Below are 22,560 nucleotides of genomic sequence, written 5' to 3'. Positions count from 1 at the left end.
TTAAAAATAGTTTGAGTGGAATGCTTGTAGAAATGAAACCAGGGCCATTATGACATTATATGGCCAATCAGATTTATATATCAGTGTCAGAAAACCAATTAAAATGAGAAGACAGTTCCTTCATTTTGAATGTGAACAGTTGTCTCAGAATTCATTGACAGCTGATATATTATTCTGAGGCAGTGCTCATGGATACAACTCCCAATAAGTCTTAGAGATAATTTAACACACCCTCTTTCTCTTTTTTCTCCCCCCATCTATAACTGGAATATGTAATATTTCATATTTGAAATTTAAAAGATTGGATGCCAACTATATCCTAGTTCTGATAATAAGACCACCCTTAATTATTTTAAATATAATCTGAAACTTGGCCATTGTGTAACTATTGCATTTGCTATGATGTAGAAAACAAAAATAAATTTGTACCCTGTTTTGTGTGAAGCATATTAGAAAGGAGAAAAAATCATGGAGGATAAACTATAAAATATTGAGAAGGCCACTTAGTTTTCTCAATATGGACATGACTAATGGCTCAGACCAAATCTTTTTGAACTCAAGATAATACCCATCAGATTAAGATAAAACATAGGTGAATTATATTTGCACCATGTACCAGAAAGCATTCTTTTTTAGACTGAGGTCCATCCATCAACCTCTTCTCTCTTACTTTACCTCAAGTCCAGATGTTTTCATTTCCTTTTTGTCATTCCTGCCATCAGCTACCTTTTTATTGTACTGTCTTGGCCCTCAGGTGCTGAAGCAAAATTTTAAGATTATATGCAGGATTGCACCTTTCATTTTTTTTTGTACCAGGGACTTTGAGCCTCCATTGGGATATTTAAGAAGCTTAGCATAACCACAGTATCAGATTAAGGTAAGATTTCATCATTAATAATGCTGCTGAAAACCCACACAAAATTATATTTATGATATGTAATAGGCTTCATTAGATACACATTTCCATATCATGAAGTTTATTGTGTTTCCATTCAACCAAAACTTCTTTCTACACAATAAAATGAAAGAAATCTATCTCTGTAGGGCTGGTTCTTCTGTTAGGCAAAGTTGGATGGCAGCTTCAGGCATAGTTTGGGCTTTACTGAAGAAGACAAATGGTTTGTTGTTATTGCCTTTTTATTGTCATTTCTGCTTTGTGTAGCAAAATAAATTAACTGGCAGGCTTTGAGTTTAATGCATTTTTACTAGGCATATATTTCTGGATTTACTTTTCTATCTCAGGCAGAAAAAATAATCTGCGGTGGACTTACATTCCTGCAATGCAGACTAATAGGTAACAAACAAACTCTTTCTATAGGGTTCAAGGCTCAGTGTTCAGTCCTCTAGTTATGTTCACATTTTGGTTCCCAAAAAGATGTTTCTGATCTTAAATGCTTAGGTATTTTTTGAAATGAGAGATAAATGTGTGACCTCATCAAGGCCATGGAATAAGAACATCTGGAATATTAGATAGCTGTGTAGGGATCTTCTACTCACTAAAATGGCTGATGGGAGCAACAGAAGACTATTTTGGAATATATGTACTCCTCAAATGAACAACAGTTCATTTAGTGACCAATTGAAGAGGAAAATGAATATAAAGAAATTAAAATTGCTGATATTTATGATGATTGGTTTGTTTCTGAAAATGGAAAGAGTGGAATACTGAAAGAGGAATTAAATGGAGGGGAAAAAGAATTAAGTTAGATTCAGTTAAGTCTTGATTACTAGGAGGAAAAATGATTTGATGCAGGATATAGTCAAATAAAGGAGGGATAATGATAATATATATATATATATATATATATATATATATATATATATATATGTTATATTTTATGCTGATAAATAAATAAATAATTTAAATGACTTTAAATATATATATATATATATATATATATATATATATATATATATATATATATATATATATATATATATGGATACAATATAAGGAAATGAGATGCAAATTGTAAACAGTGATTTGAAAAAATGATAGAAAACTTTGTTATTAAATATTATGGATGTTTAGCTAGAATAGGATATAAGAATTTATATCCTCATTGGAGGATTTTGGAAATAGTAAATGTAATGCCAGTATGTGGTTATGTATTAAATCTTGGTATATTTCCTTATATTGTATCCATATATATATATATATATATATATATATATATATATATATATATATATATATATATATATATATATATATATATATATATATATATATATATATATATATATATATATATATATGGATACAATATAAGGAAATGAGATGCAAATTGTAAACAGTGATTTGAAAAAAATGATAGAAAACTTTGTTATTAAATATTATGGATGTTTAGCTAGAATAGGATATAAGAATTTAGTGTCATTGGAGGATTTTGGAAATAGTAAATGTAATGCCAGTATGTGGTTATGTATTAAATCTTGGTATATTTTATGATGAAGGATGTTTAAACAACTATAGTCAAATGAAAATGGAGGTATGATGACGGTAACATGTATAAATACTTGAGTTAAAATACTTGAGTTAATATGAATTATGCTTGATGATTGTTGAAGAGATGCACGAAAGCCTTTTGTAACCAACTGATACACTTTCTACAGTATGTAAAGAAAGAAGATTTTATGTGTTGTGTTTGTTTTGAAAATAAAAAAAACTTTAATAAAAAAGATTATTTTGGAAAATATGTACTCCTCAAATGAACAACAGTTCATTTAGTGACCATTCAAAGTTATAACGGCATTGAAAAAAGTAACTTATGGCTATTTTTCAAACTTACAACCATTGTAGTTTCCCCGTGGTCATGTAATCAAAATCCAGACACTGGCAAATGAGTCTTATTTATGGTGGTTGCATTGTAATGGGGTCATGTGAACACCTTTTGTAACTTTCTGACATGAAAGCCAATGGAGAAGACTTAACAATTGCAGTGACTGACTTAACCACTGTGGCAAGAAAAGTCATAAAATGGTACAAAATTCATTTAACAAATGTCTCACTTAGCAACAGAAATTTTGGGCTCCATTGTGGTTGTAGCTTGAGGATTACCGGTATACTTTTTTTGGTTTATCCTGTTTATCTCTACCCCAGGCTTCCCCAATCCACTATCTGTTTTAAACTGATTCCAACGGTTAAAATCCACAACCATTTTAGCTAATGCTGTAATACACTTTTTTATTTATGTACTGTACCTCGAGAAACACATGCAGGTTTGCAACTTTTATTTTTCAGTTTGTGAGATTGAGATTGAGATTTTATTTATATGCCGCCCTATTCCCAAGAGGACTCAGGGCGGCTAACAACTCAAGGAGGAAAGGGAACATGAAGTACAATACAAGTAGTTAAAATAGCCAAGAGTCACATAGCCACACAGGTCGAGAGGGGAAGGGAACTCATCAACCCCAGGCCTGCCGGCACAGCCAGGTTTTAACAGCTTTTCGGAAGGCCTGGAGAGAGGTAAGGGTCCGAATCTCTGTGGGGAGTTCATTCCAGAGGGCCAGAGCTGCCACAGAGAAGGCCCTCCCCCGGGTAGTAGCCAGATGGCATTGGCTGGTAGACGGAACCCGGAGGAAGCCAACCCTGTGCGATCTAATGGGTCTTTGGGAGGTAATTGGCAGCAGGCGGTCTCTCAAGTACCCAGGTCCAATACCATGAAGGGCTTTATAAGTTACGACTAGCACCTTGAAGCATATCCGGAGACCGATCGGTAACCAGTGCAGCTCGCGGAGGATAGGTGTAACATGGGTGTACCGAGGTGCACCCACAATCGCTTGCGCGGCTGCATTCTGGACAAGTTGAAGTCTCCGAATGCTCGGAGCTTTTGTGAACTAAAAGCTCAGAAAATGAAAACTTTAACCCATCTGTATATAATTAACCAACTCAAAGTCTAGTCTAGCCAGGTTACATTTGAATTTCAGAAGAACTGAGGAAAAACAATGCTTGGGTATAACATCCTGTTTCATTTAATAATACTAAATTGCAGCAGTTTCCATACGCTCAGCTAGTCAACCTTGGCATGTATCCCATACTTCTCGCAAATTTTCCTTTTGATTTCCATTGCACTTGAAAATATCTTTAGTTTTGAGAACCATATCTTATATATTCTTTGAAGTCATCCTTTATACATGCTATAAAAGGTAAAATCTTCCAAAACAGACTTTTTTCTTCTACGGTCACCCTTTGAACAAGTCCCAAATATTCCATCTTTCAACCATGTCTATTCATAACTTTACAATAATACATAACATGAAACTGCTGAATATCATTATTGATTGATTGATTCAATATGCATCAATTTGTTTTTGCTTCTTAGCTAACACACAGATAGATTTTCTCCATGATGATCTGTCCCTAACTTGGTCTTTCAGATCTTGCAATGTTATTCCCACACTTCCTCCACCTTCCTGCTGAACATCTTCTTCTTCTTCTCTTTCCCACCATTAAAGTCTTTTTCCGGAAAGTTGAGTCTTCATCTAATAGTAGAACATCATTATTCTCTGGCATTATATAATGATTGGCATTACATACTAGTAACAATATGGTTGCATTAATGTTTGACATTTTCTGACATACTTATTCTATCATTCCTTAAATATATTGTTCTCATCAATAATATTGTTTGCAAAATTAATTTGAATACTTAATACAACTGCATGCATGTATTTATTTTTAACTAGCAGTTATTGGCAAGAGACTATAGTTTCCAGTTCAAAGTCTTCATTTATTTTTCTGAAATATACATCATGCCACCAGTCAAATAATATTTCCATTCACCAATGCTGGGATTTGTACCTCCTCATTTTAAAAATAATATATCGTCATGCTTCTGATTTTTATTGTGGTTGTCTCAAATTGAAGGCATGAGGGACTTTCTGTAATAGCTTCTTTATTTTTTTCTTTGTCAATAATATTGTTTTGAACAACATTTGTCTCAGATCTTAAATTTCTTTGTCCACCCCCTTCGTTTTAATTTTAACAGATTTATATTCATACTAGATTTCATCAGGCTGAGAACATTCAATCCAACCAATATATTAGTATGCAAACTTTTTCTCTTGTATTATTTTATCTCTATACCAATTCTCCTAAGTCAGTTAACTAATTGTTTATATTCTACACCCAGCTATGCTACTCTCTCTGGCACATATTTTTCCCAGAGCTGTTTCATAGATTTAAAATAAAAAAAGTTCATTATGACCAAAAGAAAACACAGAGAATAATAAACAGGCTGGATTCTCCATGGAGAGGCATCTCTGGGATTATTAGTGGGAAGAAATTATCCAGGGAAAGAATCCAAATTTATCTTGCTGACTTCAAATGTACCTAAATATGATGGGGCAAAGTAGGAGAGAGGCAGCCCCTCTATTTGTAGAAGGAGCCTGGAAACAACCTGTCTCCTTCCTGTTCTATACAGGGAAGGGCAATGAACAGTTGGGTTTTGGATAATGAGCATTACACCTGATGAATGACAACTTATGAAGTGTGGAAAAAAATGTAGATAATTAATAGATCTTCCATTTTTCTCAGGACTCCTTTCTTTCTGAAATGTTGGAGATGTTGAAATAAAGAAAGGCAAAAATTCAGTTGTTGGTTTTGTTTCAGAATAATTAGTACAGTAACCAATTGTCCACATTTATTGCTATCCTTTACTCCATTGGTTACATCTTTCTAATAACATTCTAACAATCTCTAGTATATCATAGCACTAATCAGTCAGATTTTATCCCCCATTGTTGGAATCAGATCCCTATTGAAAAGATAAATTGAAATAGTTTCACAAAAGCAGAAACTGGCGAGAGCACCAATAGCTCAGGAAATAATAAATTATGTCTAAAAGTTTTACAGCAACTCCTGCTTCAATCTCTGTTTCAATAAAATGTAAGTATATGGAAGAAACTAAGATTAGGGTGTTTTATCTTTTCTTTATTATTATTCTGTGGTTTCCACTCTTTTCAGAATGTCAGACTGATGCAATTAACAACAGATCCTATGATTCTAAGAGGTCAGCAATTTATAATTCCACTTGTTTAATATTTATCTATATTAAATAAGTAAAACGAAATATTATATATACATACAAACATAAAATATAATCAGGTTATAATTTAATTTATCAGCCTGATTAACCCACCGCAGAATGAAGACCTTTTCATTGAAGATTATGGCCTATAATTAACTACACTGATCCAGTGCAGATTGGTAGATAATTTTTTTTTCCAATTTCCTAGTTTAGAGCTTAAAAAATGTGACTGGGCCAAAGTCACCCATCTGGCTTCTCTGCTTCTTATAATTGTTCATCTTCCTAGAGGATTACATGCCATGCAGTTTAGTCTTTAAGTAAATAAAAAGAAAGAAAGGCAATTCACTACAGATAATATAACACATTTACTTTACCCTGGGCTGAACTATATTTGCCCTAAGACATTAATGGTCTTCCCCATATTTAGTGGGAGAGTTCTCCAAAATTACCTTCCTGGGTAACCTTGCTACCATTTGTGCTGCTCATACATGTTGAATTCTTCTCATCCATAAAACAAAGAGAGAAAATATTTTTTCTCTCTTATTCCTGGCACAGCACCCTTATTTTAAGAGGCAAGTGAGCAGGTAGCAAAAGCAGGAAGGTGTAATGTCCAGCTTGGGTTTTATTTGGGTACATCTAACTATTGGATGCACCCAGATAAACTACTAGAACCAGTGGAACTAACTAGTGGAAAAGTGCAGTAGAAAGCATGATGGATTTGGTAAAGCCAGCAAACTAATGACTAATAAGTTCAAGCAAGAAACAAATGAATGTCTCTACATCTACAATGTCTGTACTCCAGCCATTAGAGTACACCTACTTGTAAGATACTTATTCACATGCTTGTCTGTGTTGTAGGCAGGGATTCCTTCATCTGGCCTTTTTTATTTATTTCTAAGATTTAGAAACTTTTTTATTTATTTCTAAGATCTAGAAACTACCTCACTGAAGAGTCCATCAATAGTTAACAACAATAATAATAATAACAACAACGGCACAATAAAGCAATAAACAGTAACATTTTGCTTTTGTAGCTTACCCTCCATAGTTTAGGCAGTGATTAGAAAATTAGAAAAAAGGACTAATTGATATAGAAAAAAATGTCTTGTTTCCATAATCTTCTACCTCATGAACCCTTAGATCTGCCATGCATAAATTCTCCATAAGTTAAAATTAAGGCGTTACAGTATTTATGTATTTTTCTTCTTTCATATGTTCTAATTTCTGCATTCTTTACGTGGAATTCTGTTCATTGACCATAATAAAAGACTGACTGATTGACAGATTATATTGACAAAACAGATGGAACTGTTATGTTTTCAACAATATATTGTACCAGTGACACCAATAACTGGTTCCAAAATGATTGATAAAATGTAGGAGTTAAAAATACATTTTTTAAAAAAAAGGTAGATCATAAAAAATAAAACCTAACTGATTTTTATAAATGGTCCATTTCATCTATCATTTTTGAAATACTGCTGAGACGGGTTGCTAAAACCTGTTTTGAAACATTTCTAGTGATAGAAAAAAACTTCGAAGGTTAAGACTTCCCCTCGTTTTTCTTGTTTTATGAATATTTATATGATATATCTGAGCTTGACTGCTTAAACACATCCATTCTCTCAATCCTTCAGATCCAATCAAGCTAATCTGGTCCTCTCATGATAAACTAGCAGAAATGGAAAGGGCTTCCCCACATCATATGATTCATTATTCTTGCTTGATCCTTGGTTAATTAGGTGGTGCCAAGGAGGCAGATAATAGGATAAAGAAGTATAATAAAATACTGGTAAAGCCGACTTCCTGCTGCTTCCTCTATAAGAATAGGCAACATATCAGTAGTTTCATATTATAACAAAATTTATTTTATTTGGCACTGGTAATAAATGTTGGCTCAAGAGATATTTATCAAATGAGGAAGGGTTTTTCAAGAGGCAACTGGACTTTCTGGTTTTTCTTTGAAAACATTTCACTTCTCATCCAAGAAGTTTCTTCAGCTCTGAATGGATGGTGGGAAATGGGAAGATTTATACTCCTTGCAGACAGCTAGACATTTGCATTCTTTTAGCAGGTCATTAAGGTCACCTAGAGGTTTATCTGTGTCATCAGGGTCACCTGAGTGGTGTAAATTGGTGTGGAGCCTTTTTGGAACAGTTGAAAGGACTGTGTTGTAGATTGTAGATAGATGATATCGTATTTATATCATCTATCTACAATCTACAATCTGCAACACAGTCCTTTCAAGAATGGTTGCTGGAATAGGGTATGACCAGTCAAGAGAAAAAAGTAGGGGTGTCATATTAGTAGTATTCCAGTATTTGAGGGACAGCCACAAAGAAGTGGTGGTCAGCTTATTTTTGAAAGCACCCAAAGAAAAGACAATGATCAAGGAGAGAAGCAATCTGGAATTAAGCAGAAACGTGAGCAGAGGATTGGACTAGAAGACCTCCAAGGTCCCTTGCAGCTCTATTCTGATTTGATTCACTTTTTATAATGTTGTCAACTTGTCCAGCTAGTTGCCAGGAGTCAACGCTGACTCAAAAAAGAAAAGAAAAGAAAAGCATTTTTGTATAATACTTGCCCAAATATATGCATATCATAAACAATATAATTCACAAATTGTGTAAATGTTTGCAAACAACAGATTCAGTCTTGCTATAATTGGCTTGAAAATATTTTTCCAATATATTTATCTATAAGCAATAGCCACAGTGTAAACATTTAAAACTTTATTCCAGTTCATATCTCCTGGGTTTCTTACAAGGAATTCTGGAATCTATACTAAGTTTAGGAAAAAGTTCTTACAGGAGACTGAATGAAGTTGAGAAATTTGATGTGCTCCCAGATAGAGGCAGAATTTTAGAACATCTGCTTCATGTACAAATAATGAACAGAACACTGGTATCATACCAGTGAATTAATTATTTCTCCCAACATATCTTCTGATAGGATTTGGAAGAAATGTGAAAGTACATAATGAATTTTTAACGCAAATACATATCAAAGCTCCCTGCCTAAAATCTTTGGATGAGCTACTGCACTGGTGTTCTTGAAATCCATAAATCTAAAGGAATCTTCAGGAAGTAAATGTCTTTTGATATTTTCCTTTTAGGATTATGCCACCAAGTATTTCTTGAGTTGCCTTTAATCATCCCTTTCCTTCTTCAAGAGCTTTGGAGAAATAAAATGTTAGCGATCCTCCAGTTCACTTTCATTCCTCTGTATTTTATGTTTTATATACTTGAAATTGTGAAGTTTCTTTGGAATATGTCATGGTGCAACTACATATTCTGAGAGAGCATATTAGGTCATACCTGAGATCGGTTTATCTGAAGAGACACAAAGAGGTAAGAGGAATGTAACTTGGTAATGCTTTAGGAACCTCATAGGCTATCTGTCTGGTTCTGCATAGAATTCAAAGTGCTTTTGCTTAGCTCAGGTCTTACCTAAGTGACATCCATGTGCTCAATTCCACATCAACTTGCTGATATGTAGAGTTTATCTTCAGATTAAGAGAGATCCAGGCAAACTCAGGTTTTTGAGCCTTTAGCTGTGAGAAGGTAGCATCTGAAGAACCTTGTGTGTGCTGATTCTAAACCTCCTCAGTACTTGGAAGAGAAAAAAAAAGATAATTCCTGGGCTCTAGATTATATTGAAAGTTGAAAAAGTATCTTGAAAGAAGGCAATGATAAACTACTTTTTTAAAAGATTTGTATCCTTTTAGGTATTGACTCTTAGAGACCACATAGATGGACTTCTGCAGGCTGATCTCTTTCCAACTTCACTCTTTAGGCTGTCACATTTTAATCTAGTTCGTCCATCTTTCTACTAGTCATCCTCTCCTTTTTCTTCCACTTTTCCTAGCATTATGGACTTCTCAACGAAGCCAAGTATTCACCTTGTGTCCAAAATGTAATGGGGCAAAACTCACTTAATAACTGTCTTACTTAGCAGTGGAAATTTTGGGTTCAATTGTTGATATAAATTGAGAATTACTGGTATGATAACTTAGCTTGGAGATTTGTGTGAGAACTTTGGATTGATATTTTCTACAGTACATTTGTTAGTTTTCTTGCCTAGCTATGGCATTCTCAGGAGTAGTCTTCAAAGAGCCAACTTGAGAAACATCAATACTCTTTCTATCCTCTTTTTTCAAATCTGCAAAATGTCATGACCCTTCACTGCTATTCTACCAAGTGATAACCTGTGGCATATTTCTTGACTGTTGGTTCTTTTATTGTTGATCATAAAATGGGAAAGTTATTCATGTCTTCAATCTCTTTATTGTCAGTTCTCAGATTGGTTGCTGTATGTCTTGTCATTAGTTTGATTTAAAAGGTAAAAGTTCTCCTTGCACGTATGTGCCAGTCATTCCTGATTCTAGGGGGTGGTGCTCATCTCCATTTCAAAGCCAAAGAGCCAGCGCTGTTCGAAAATGTCTCCATGTTCATATGACCAGCATGAATAAATGCCAATGGCACACAGAATGCTGTTACCTTCTCACCAAAGATGGATTATTTTTCTACTTGCATTTTTACATGCTTTCGAACTGCTAGGTTGGCAGAAGCTGGCACAAGTAATGGGAACTCACTCCATTACATAGCACTAGGGATTCGAACCGCTGAACTACTGACCTTTCTGATCGACAAGCTCAGTGTCTTAGCCACTGAGCCACCCTTTTGTTTGATTTACTTTATCTTTATTTTTATTTTTAGTTTGATTTACTTTATCTTTAATCATAGTCCCATTTTTTTCACTGTGCTCCTTGATTATCATGGCAATATAATTTGCATTTTCAGATATTCAGATATTTAAATATGTATTTTTAAAATATCAAAATTTGGATCCTGTTGAATTTAAGGCCCAGGCCAAATAGTCCCTGGACCTCTGATTAGCAAAATATTCCAAAACTCTTTTCTTGATGCACTTTTTATCTGAAATAGAAAAAAATGGTGTGCAATGGGAAAAAAGAATTACATGGATAGAGCCTTCTTGGATATGGCACCTTGCTCTTGGAATATCTGCTTCAGGTTGGTTTGTCTACATTTGTCCTAAGCTAAGAAACTTTTACAGTCTTTCCTTTTTTGGTTTTTAAAATGCTGAAAAATTTTGGAACCTTTGTGCAGAGTGATTCTCTTTAATGAATTCTTCTTAAGACTGCATTTAATTATTACTTTAATAGCAATAGCATTTAGACATATACAGTTCCATAGTGATTTACAGCACTCTCTGAGTGGTTTAAAATGTCAGCATATTTCTGCCAACAATCTGGATCCTCATTTTACCAACCTTAGAAGGATGGAAGGCTGAGTCAACCTTGAGCCCTGTTAGGATTGAACTCCATGCTGGGGGCAGGGTTAGCCTACATACTGCATTCTAACCACTCTGCCATCGGGTTTAATTAATAGAATAATTTAGGGTTTAGTCATACTTATAATATTGGTGTAGTAATCAATGTAGCCAGTGGGTGTTTATGTGTGTGTCTCAGTGATGGGTTGTAGGCGGTATGCCCTGATACGGGCGTACCGTAACTTGCCTGGAGCACCGGGTACCATTCCAGTACAGTGCTCCAGAGTGCCCGCCTGCCCGCCTGAGCTCCTTACCTGTCCTGTAAGCCTTTGGCATTTCTGCACACATGCATGGCGCTTACGGCGCCTGCGCGATGCTCCTCCGAGCAGCTGGAGCAACACAGAGGCTTACAGAGGCGTTGCAGGCAGGTATGATGCATGTGCATGCCGCACATCTGTGTGTATGCACTGTGAGCATCCGCCTGTTCCAAGTGTACCGGTTGGAACGGGATCCAAAACCCACCACTTGTGTGTGTGTGTGTGTGTGTGTGTGTGTGTGTGTGTGTGTGTGTGTGTATTAACTTTAAGTAGCCAGATCTCATGCATGCAAAATCTGGCATAGACAGTTTTTTACTTTGATTTCTAATGTCTTATTTTATGCTACCTAAACTGAAAAGGGTTCTGAAAAACTCAAACAGGTGCAGAGACACCCAGAAAATCTCTGATGCAAGTAAAAAAGCAGGCCTTCAATCATACAGTTATAGCTGCCATATTGACTTTTCTGTCCATTCCTGCAGTTGCCACTTTCTGGGACTCTGATAGGTCTAAGTCTGAACTACAGTATTCAACAAGTTTTATTTACAGGCCAAACTGCAACTAGAACCATCTTTAGAAATATGACTGTTTTTGTTGCTTCTCTTTTATGGATCCTTGTTAGAATAATTTTTTCTAATCTTGTGGTTTTTGAATGTGTTGAGGTTTAATCACTCAAGCCTAGTGTTTTTTCAAACTTAGCAACTTTAAGATTTGTAGACTTAACTCTTACAATTTCCCTAGCCAGCATTTTGGGAGTTGAAGGCCATATGTCTTAATGTTGCCAAGTTTGAAAAACACTGAGTTAATATCTACATGAAAGGCTCTTCTTTTATAATATACTATAAAATTTATTTCAGAACCTAAGAACATATTTTTGAGCACTTTCTATTACTGCTACTGGAAGACAGAGCAATATATAGTGGAGGAATAAGGAAATATTGTGTAATGGTATCAGCAGGTTCAGGATGTTTTGAACCGTGCATTAAAAGGACCAGATAATAGGACCCAGCATGAGCCTTTAGCTTCCAGTGGCCTCTCAGTGTTTATGATAATTATAGTTCTTCTCAACAAAACACTAGAATTTATGTGGATTTACCCATTAAACTCAAACGCTGGTCAAACCTCATTGAAATTAAAAGGGAATGTGTAGGACAACATGGAGTGCCTATCACAATCCATGGGAAGAGATATGATTGAGTGATGTGCATGATTCTTTCTGGCCCTAACATTTGAAATTCAAATTATTTATTTATTTACTACCATATTTATTTGCTAGTTCTAAACAAATGTCTCTTCTTTGTCTGCCAAAATCCCATGCTTTCCAAACAGTCTTTGTTTATTACATTTAAGTTTTCCCCTAAAAAAGTTTCCCCTGAAAGGCTTTTCATGGATTTATAAAAAGAGAATAGTCACCTCCTTTTCTATGTAGAGTAGAAGACTGTTTTTCCCCTCCATTGTTCTTTCCATAGGTTAAACATAGCAGTGATGGCTAACCCTTTTTTTCTCAGGTGCCAAAAACATGCGTGTGCGTGCGACAGCATGCGTGCGGTTGTCCACACGCACAATGCAATGCCCTTCCTGCATGCCTCTGGCCAATCCGCATGCATGTTCCCTCCCCCCGTGCTCCCTTAGCCCCTCAGCACATTCATGCACACCCCTCTGCACCTCATTTTGGGCCCAGCAGGCCTCCCTGAAGCCTCCTGCTAACCTCCATATTTGGTCCTAAAAGGTTTCAGGGAGGCCCGCCAGGCCAAAACAGGTCCTGGGGGAAGCACTGCATCCCCTGAACCCCACACATACACGCATGACCCTTCCCCCACCTGCACACCTGCATGCAAGCACCTCTACTCAGAACCCCAAAAATCAGTTGGCTGATGGGAGGTGCATGGGCATGTGGAGCTGACCTAGGGTGACGGCTCACATGCCCGCAGAGATGGCTTCATGTGACACCTGTGACATGTGTGCCATAGGTTCGTCATTACAGTCCTAGTCCATTTATCATAGCGCTGGATTGTAAATATTTCTTTCAACTTGCCCCAACACTGAGGTACCCTCTGTGGACATAAGTGGAAAAGAACAGACAGTGTAGAGTGGAAAATTACAGGAGAAACTGCTATTGAACTTGGGTTTGTTGATTTCAAACACTGTGTTTGCTTTTCTTTTAGAACATGTATCTTTGTAGAAGTTAACAATATTAAGTTGAGATGTAAATCTCACCCATAGGAAATACAAAATAATTTTACTCATTTCATTGAATTATGCATGGGAGGTGATTATAACTGGCTAACTCTGCTTAGATTACTGTTCAGGGACCACTATAAATCTGTGCTATGCTTAGGTGAGATAAATTGCACCCAGTTGTACAATTATATAAATCTCTCCCTCCAACATCCAATCTTATTCATCAATTATATAGGTCAAAATTCATAAAAATATGCATTCCACTTGGGTAAGTTAAAAGAAATCTAAGAAACACTACAATCAAGACAGGTAACTTTTCTATAAGTTGGACTCACACTGGAAATGCTTCATCACATGTTTGAGCAGAATACGTAATTTACATATTTAATCATGTACAACGAACATAATTTGCATAGTTATTAGTCACATTTGCATACCCTTCATGGAAGAAGCTCAGTGGCATTTTACCCCTCATAGTATCTATTACAGTTCAAACACACAAGAATGTACAAATAAAAATAAACATCTCCTTCTCAGGGGGATTTCTAATGATAATTACAAGCAGGTACTAGGGAAAAAAAGATTTATTTCCCCAAATCCTTCTTCCTTCTTGCAATTTGGGAAAGCACGCAAAAGTAGAACCACATTTCTTGGCAATGCAGATACAATGCTCTGAAAGAAAAAGAAATACAGTGTAGAGTTTGAGATCAACCAGCCCAAGTTCAATAGCAGGTTGGGTAGTGGTTTCCTTTTTACTATATCTTGGGGCTCATTAAGAGAAGCATACATTCCAGATCCCATGATCCCAGATCTCAGAATAATCTATAATTATAACTGAATTGCTAAGCCTTTCAAGACTCATATACTGGATAAAGAATGGGCAAAAAAGCAAAGTCTAAAGTGAATGTCAACATTAAGAATGGAATTATCAGATATTGTAATAACACAATAGCCACGTTGAGCTTGATGGCCAGACAGCAAGTCTGGACGTGATTTAGGTATTTTATCAACCAATTAAGTAAATAAAATATGACCAACAGTATACAATAGAGGTCTATAAATAAAGATGTGATGAGGAAAAAATAGAGGGAACCCAACTCCCATTTTCCAACAAAGCCTTTAATTTTCTGAAAAAATAAGAAAACTAAATAAATGTAATTATGAAATATACCTCAGTCTAATTCATCTTAGTAGTTAACTGACTGAACGTTCAGATTTCCTGAACTTGCAGAACCAGAGATCAATTTTTTGGGGTGGGGGGAGGGCTTCAATCAGAATAAATCAGACTAGAGCTGGAAGGGACCTTGAAGGTCTTCTAGTCCAACTCCTTGCTCAAGCAGGAGACCCTGTACCATTTCAAATGGGTGATTGTCCAGTCTGTTTTTTAAAAACCTCAAGTGATGAAGCACCTGCAACTTCTGAAGGCAAGCTGTTCTATTGGTTCTCTGTACTCACTGTTAGGAAGTTTCTCCTTAATTCCAACTTGTTTCTCTCCTTGATTAGTTTCCATCCATTGTTTCTTGTCTTGATTTTTGGTACTTTGGAAAATAAATTGACCCCCCCTCTTTTTTGTGGCAACCCCTCAAATACTGGAATACTACTGTCATGTCATCCCTAGTCCTTTTTTCTAGACTGGCCATATCTAATTCTTGTAACCGTTCATATGTTTTTGTCTTCAGGCCCTTAGTTGCTCTTCTTTGCACTTTTCCAATGTGTCAACATCTTTTTTGTGATGTGGTGACCAAAACTGGATGCAATATTGCAGGTGTGGTCTTACTAAGGCTTTATAAAGTGGTACTTCAAGTGATTTTGATTCTATGCTTCCATTTATACCGCCAAGGATTGTACTAGCTTTTTTGACTCCCACCACACACTGCTGGCTCATATTTAATTGATTGTCCATTAGGACTCCAAGGTCCCTTTCACAATTATTGTTTTTGAGCCAGGTTTCACCTAATCTGTAGTTGTACCTTTGGTTTTTCCTGTCTAGGTATAAAACTTTGCTTTTCTTACACTAAATTTCATATTTTTGGATAGAGCTCATTGTTTAAGTCTGCCAAGATATTTTTGGATCCTGAGCTTGTCTTCTGCAATGTTGGCTATTTCTGCCAGTTTCTGAAAATCTGAAAATTTGATGAATTCCCCTTCTATTCTGTCATCTAAGTCACTTATGAAGATATTGAAGAGTACTGGGCTAAATAAAATTCATTGTGGTACCCCGCTGCTTACTAACCTCCTTGCAGATGTAGTACCATTAAGGACTACTTGTCGAGTATGGTTTGTCACCCAGTTACAAATCCACCTCATGGTGATGCCGTCTTTCCTACATTTTTCTAGTTTACCAAGAAATAGGTTGTGGTCTATTTTAGCGAATGTCTTGCTGAAGTTTAAGTATACTATGTCCACAGCATTTCGCTGGCCTACTAATTTAGTGATTTTGTCAAAACATGAAATAAGATTGATTTGGCATGATCTGTTTTTGACAAAGCCGAACTGGCTACTAGTTATAACTTTATTTGTTTAATAAAATGCCACTTCCATGCATTTTATACATACTGTATATACTATCACTATCCTATATTCATTCAGTGTTCTTCACCTGCAAAAGATTGCAAAAAATATAAAACAACTGATTTTTTATTTGAAACATCATTTGTAACTCAGCACAAAATTATAACCACATAAATGGTTTTTTCTATAAAATAATTAATTCTCTTATTCCAATTGCATACAAGTTTGCAATTTAATATTGTAAAGGAATGTGTGATATGTTTTATTTATCAGTATTTTGAGAATTATGTCATAGTTTAATAAATATTTTGGTATTCCACTCTAGATCCTTTATTCCCATTTGGAATAAAGTCTAAAATAATTCATCAATCACTAAACTCCTTCACTAAAAGCAAAATCTGTTTTGATCATTTGACTCTTTGCTCTGGATTAGTTTTTAATAAGGCCAAATACCCCATTCTCATTCCTAAATAATCATTCAGTTATTTGATCTGATTTGTTCTTTGTCATGCTCTCAACTCAAAAGAAGGATAATCCTATGCAAGTAGGGCATTATCCAGAGATACCAGAAGGGGAAGGGGGATGAATCAAGAGTGATGCTAAATGGAAATCAATTGATGGAAAGCTCGACCCTTCTGGTAATATGCCATGATATCCCACTGCTATGTGTATGAGCAAGGTGGAGTTGGCAATGCCACAGCCTAGTCCTGCTTTCATTTTTTGGGGAAAAAATGACTGTAACTATCAATCCATACTATTTAATTGAAATTAGAAAATTATGTGGGTGTCAGAAGTAAACTAAAAAAACATGTTCATGCCTTATCTGCCCAAGGATTTTCAGACAAGTAATGAGATAACTGGTTAGGTTTATCTTGCCATAGGGGCATGGTTTAATTAGCTTAGCTTTTTTGGCCTATTCTGATATTGACTGCAAGCAGGGTTATCTGCAGAGGTGGTTGAAAAAGGACATGTAATGTTTACAACTATATAATCAAAGCCCTGCCATTTTCTTAGGCATGTAGCATACATGATGTGTCTCATGGACATTAAAAAAGGCACAGGGATTCAAGCTTGTCATCTGTTATTCCTGTGAATACCCCTTGTGGGAAAGGGAGCTTTATCTTTAGCACTTCTTTTGTCTTCAAAACAAACCTGACTTTCTACAATTAGATGATAGTTGAAAATAATGGATAGCTAAGTTATTTTTAAAAAGCTCATGCTAAATATAGGTGTCCACTTGATAGAAGAGTTATTTGACTCATATTCTCTCTCTCTCTCTCTCTCTCTCTCTCTCTCTCTCTCTCTCTCTCTCTCTCTCTCTCTCTCTCTCTCTCTCTCTCTCTCTCTCTCTCTCTTTCTCCAAGCATACAAATAAAAAATGGGCACATTACTGAAAATGCCTCTGCTGGGGACCCAAATGCATTTTCCTCATTCTTTTTTTAAAAAATCTAGCATCTACAGCTTGTTAGGCACTAGTTCCCTATGGGTAGAATTCCGAGTTATAACTGGCTTCTAGTACACATTTTGAAACATAAATGCAACCTTTCCAAGGGAGCCACAAACAAAATATAAAAAAGAAATATGGAGCATATCAAAAGTTGAATCAATACAATGTGATTTAAAAGAAAAATAGATTTTCCCAGCTAGGACATAACTGGAGATTGCAGCACTTTGTAAACAACATTGTTGTCTGCTAACTACCAACAATGCTGAGGTAAAATATATTAGTCACTAATAATGACTGATCACAAACACAGTCAGGTGTCAAATTATTATTTATTTTCAGATAATTACTTGAGCATGCACAGAATAATAAAATAATTGACTTAAGAGTTTTTTTCCTGCAGCAATAAACAAAAAACAAGATTAGTTATAGCACAATGATAGTGTCAATTCTGGGCTCAAAAATTGTAGTTTAGTTCTGTCTTTGGTAGGTGTGGTAGTACAGTGAAGCAAGTGTTTCAGATAATGGCTTTCAAATGAGTTCAAAAATTTTTTTTTCCACTCTTCATCTTTATGGACTGCATGTCCTTCCCTTAATGGATGCTTGGACTTTGGACAAGCCATGATAAATCAATCACTTTAGAAGAATATACTCTAAATGCTTTTTAATCATATATTGAACTGTAAGCTGCCAAATATCAGGTGAGGAACATATAAATAATAATTAGCTCTTGATATTAATCTGGGTCCAACTTAGATTGAGGGATATGGTTTAGATTTTTGTTTCTGGTGCAAAAATATGGGGCTGTGTGAATAAGTTGCATGATTTCATGAATAGAGGGAATGGATCTTTTTCTGTACTACAATGTATATGTGGAGTCCTTGGTGCTTTCCAGCTTGATTGTTTTCTTGCAAATATTTCATTACCTGGCTATGCAATATTATCAGTGCTATTGATTGTGGGGTTTGCTCTCTGTTTATATATAGTATTTTACCATGACAAGCTTCTCTTCTTCAATATTTTTCTGTTCTCTGCTTCAACATCTTCTATTGGTATAATGGATATAATTGGAGCTGACATTCACAAGAACAAGAGCCTTGGAAAAAATGGCAGACCAAGATGTTCCCATAAAGCAAATAGTGATTCCCAACTATTGTTACATTGGTGATGCAGAGTGGATGGAAAATAACTAGAAGACCTGGGGACTGCCAAACTTATAATTATGGATTACAGTGTATTAAATTATATTTAATAAGAGAAATCAAATAATGGATGAAGTGGAGATAAGTGTGGCATCTGCTAAATCAAAGCAGATTCTTACAAAGTGCTTACTGGCAGTACCTGTGTGCCTTCTTTTAAGTATTGACGGAGGGACGACGCGCAGCCAGGGTTTCAACTAACAGAACTCTTTATTCAGTTGACAGCGATTCGAAGAACAAAAACTCGCGCCAAGGTATTTATACTATTTTTAAACCAATCACCGGCCGGGGACGAGACAGCAACTGCTGACGTCAGTCCCTCGGCCAATCAACAGGAACATTACGTCGGCAACACCCTCTGGAGCTCTCAGCCAATCAGAGAGCTAGAGTGTGTTACTGACAGCAAGAATAATTAACCAATATTTAACACCCCTTCCCCCCAGTTCTGCGCATGCCCGAAACGGAGCATGCGTAGTCCTTAAGGTACGCTGGGCGGCGCCGGACCCGCCCAGATCTTCTCATTGCAGGGGAAGTCGTCGGCGGAGGAGGACCTCCTCGTGGTAGCTCCTCCCCGAAGGGAGTGTAGCTCCGAGGCACGCCCTTTCGAGATGGCCCAGAAGGCGGGCTCAACTGCAACGGTAGGTGTAGCCGTGGGGGCGCGTCACTTGTCGTGGGGGGAATCCTCTGGGCAACGTCCTCGGATTGAGCTGTTGGACTGGCGTCCCTTTGGGTGGCGCTTGGGTAAGCAGGGCCTGGTGTGGCGAAGGCCCTCGTTTGCGGACTGCCGGTTTGAGAACGCTGTTGTTGAAGCAGGAGGGGGCCTGGTGTGGCAAAGGCCCATGGATGTGGTCTCTCGGATTGAGGGCTTTGTGCTTGGTGCAGGTTGAGGCCTGGAGCGGCGAAGGCTTCACATTGCAACCCCGGTGCTGCGGTGTTGTCGCTCAGGGGTTCGCGGCCACCAGCCTGCGACGGGAGACGCCTCCTCAATTGATCCAGGTGGCGTCTCCATTGGGTTCCATCAGCCAATTGGACCCTGAAAGAACAGGGGCCGGTCAGGGCAACGATAGCACCCGGCACCCATTTTGATTCCCCCGTAAAAGACCGAGCCCACACTGGATCCCCTAGCTTAAAGGACCGGGGAGGGAGGACCCCCAGATTGCTCGGCTGATCCCCTGAATAGAGCGGATGAAGCCTATCCAGGGGAGTCCGCAGGCGCCTGCCCATCAAGAGCTCCGCGGGGCTTTTGTTGGTAGTTGGGCAGGGGGTGGAATGTTGGCTTAGCAGGTAAGCCGCCACCCTTGCCTGCCAGTCGCCCCGGTCCATGCGGCCCAGTGCCTCCTTAGCTGAGCGGACCGCCCGTTCTGCCCGGCCATTGCTGGCCGGGTGGTACGGGGCTATGGGCGCATGCCGGATCCCTTGCTCGGCCAAGAACTCCTGGAAAGCGGTGGATGTGAACTGGGGCCCATTGTCCGAGACCACCACGTCCGGCAACCCATGGGTTGCGAACATTTTCCGCAGGGCCCTGACCGTACTCTCGGCTGTGGTAGAGCCCATGAGGACTAGCTCCACCCACCGAGAGTAGGCATCCACCACTACCAGGAAGTTCTGGCCGTGGAAGGGACCGGCGAAATCGATGTGGAGGCGAGACCATGGGCCTCTCGGAGCCTCCCACTCACGAGCAGGCCCGGCTGGGGGTTTGGGCCTGGATAATTGACAGGTCGTGCAGCGGCCTACATGGGCCGCTATCTCTGTGTCCAGCAAGGGCCACCAGACATAGCTACGGGCTAATGCCTTCATCCGTGCTATGCCCGGGTGGTCCTTGTGGAGCAGATCCAGAACTAGTGGCCGGAGTGCGGTGGGGATCAGCACCCGATCCCCCCAGATGAGACATCCCCCGTGGAGGGAGATCTCCGCTTGGCGATTTTTAAAGGGCTGGAAGCCCTCTGCCACTTTGTCCGTTGGCCATCCTCTTAGAACCCAGGAAGAGACCTGGGACAAGATTGGATCGGCCTTTGTGTGGGCCGCTACGTCCGCGGCAGAGAGTGGGAACCCGGAGGCGGCAATGGAGAGGACTGAGAGAGAGGGAACGGGGGCGGTGTCCGTCTCCGGGAGTGGGCAACGGCTGAGGGCATCTGCATGCCCTAACTGTTTGCCCGGACGGTACAGCAACGTATAAGAATACGCTGCGAGGAACTCCGTCCAGCGAGTCATGCGGGGGGATAGAATGGAGGGGGTCGGCTTGTCCCCCGCCAAAAGCCCAAGGAGTGGCTTATGATCGGTGACAAGGGTAAAGTGCCGACCGTAGAGGTAGTCGTGGAACCTCTTAATCCCGGACACTGCAGCCAGAGCCTCCTTGTCGATCTGACTGTAGTTGCGCTCCGCCGAGGAGAGTGTCCGGGAATAAAAGGCCACAGGGGCTTCTGAGCCATTAGGGAGGATATGGCTCAGGACAGCCCCTACTCCGAATGGGGAGGCGTCACACGCCAACGTCAGAGGCATCCCATCATGATATTGAATGAGGACTGCCGATGACGTCAGTGTCTCTTTGACAGCCGCGAACGCATGCGCTTCGCGGCTTCCCCAGCGCCAGGCCGCGGATCGGTCGAGCAACCGATGCAGCGGCTCGGCTAGTGACGCCTTGTGAGGAATGAAGGGGGCGTAAAAATTGAGCAGCCCTAGGAACGCCTGTAGCTCCGCCCTGGAGGTGGGAGCAGGGGCGTTCTTAATGGCGGCAATTTTAGAGGGTGTAGGGTGAATGCCTTGGGCATCTATTAAGAAGCCCAAGAATTCTACCCTAGGGACAGCAAATGAGCATTTGCTGCTTTTTAATTTTAATCCCGCGCCCCTGAAACGACAGAGGACCTTCCTTAATACTTCGATGAGTTCTGAGCGGCTCGTTGCAGCGATCAGAACGTCATCGAAATATGGAACTACCCCCGGAAGTCCATGGAGCAGGCGCTCCATGAGACTTTGGAAGATCCCCGGGGCCACGGATACGCCGAATTGTAGGCGGCGACAACGAAAAGCCCCACGATGGGTGACGATGGTCTGGGCAGCCGCCGCATCGTCATCCACCGGGAGCTGTTGATAGGCTTGCGCCATATCCAGTTTGGCAAATATGCAACCCTGCCCCAGGGAATGGAGCAGGTGTTGCACAACAGGGACTGGATAGGGGTTTGCCTGAAGGGCCAAGTTGATCGTCGACTTGTAGTCGGCGCAGATTCTCACCGAGCCATCCGGCTTGACCGGAAGAACTATGGGTGTCTCCCATGGAGCATGATCGACTGGCTCGATGACACCCTGCGCCAATAATTTGTCAAGTTCGGCGTCAACCTTGGCCCTTAAGGCAAAAGGCACCCTGCGGGCTTTCAGCCTAATAGGAGCAATCTGAGGATCTAAGCTAAGGGAGATGGGGGTTCCCTTATAGCACCCTAGCTGTCCATCAAACACATCAGAGAACTCCTGTAGGACGTCCTCAATTGTTGAAGTTTTCACTTGGTGTACCCCCCCAATGGACAGTCCCAGTGCCTTAAACCAGTCAAGGCCAAGAAGAGCCGGCAAATCATTTTTTACAATGATGATTGGCA

The sequence above is a fragment of the Thamnophis sirtalis genome, unplaced genomic scaffold (assembly GCF_051295495.1).
Source record: "Thamnophis sirtalis isolate CommonGarterSnake01/CBP01778 unplaced genomic scaffold, rThaSir2_p1.2 scaffold_6, whole genome shotgun sequence".
NCBI classification, from domain to species: domain Eukaryota; kingdom Metazoa; phylum Chordata; class Lepidosauria; order Squamata; family Natricidae; genus Thamnophis; species Thamnophis sirtalis.
The sequence above is the reverse complement of the archived record's forward strand: the minus strand, read 5'-3'. Positions refer to the sequence as shown.